The following is a 788-nucleotide window of genomic DNA, read 5'->3' on the forward strand; positions in this document are numbered from 1 at the left end:
CGAATGAGCGAAGCTTCATATCTCCGATCCATCCGCTTAACAAACCAGTGTTTTGGTAGGGAAAAGGAGGGGGAGTTAGGGGGGAGGGTAGACGTGTGCGATTAGCCTGACCTGTGGTGGCAGATTATCGTGTATCACAAATTATTGTCCGGAGGTGTACCTCGAGCCTGTAGGAGGAAAAACGAGGCACTGAAGACTCCTTAACACCTCTTCCTTACCGATTCATTCTGCAGATTTGACTGTCATATCCCCTTGTCTGAGCGGCATACAAGAAGCACGTTATCACAGTCCATCCGTAACTAATGTTCGTAACTTCGAGCCTGTAGGAGGAAAAACGATACACCGAAGACTTCTTAACACCTCTTCCTTATCGATTTATTCTGCACATTTTACTTTAATATCCACTGATGAAGAGTCCAGAGTATGATATAAAAATGTAAAAGGTATACATGATGCACATTACCCTCCACAACAAAGGCTGATGCGTAGCACTCGTCCAACAGCATACTCTCATCCATTTTCTGTCCAACTCTCTATTGCAAGAGTTAACCGTTTCCCCCAGTCCTTCATGTATGCGACGGGTCAACTCGAACTGTCATACTCTGTCTGTATTTGCTACTGCCTGAGACCTCCAGTCTTTTAAATGCAGTGTGTCCAGGCATCTCGAAATGAACGGACCTTGAATTTGGCTGTCTATTGTCTTGCTTTTGTTTTCTCTTGGAGGGAACAATTTGCAAGCTTCCAGTCCTATGTTCCTCCCTCTTGGTATAAAAAAAAAATTAGTCAAT

This window comes from Coenobita brevimanus, chromosome 44 (assembly GCF_032717465.1).
Source record: "Coenobita brevimanus isolate Jiangsu-jjx chromosome 44, ASM3271746v2, whole genome shotgun sequence".
NCBI lineage: Eukaryota > Metazoa > Arthropoda > Malacostraca > Decapoda > Coenobitidae > Coenobita > Coenobita brevimanus.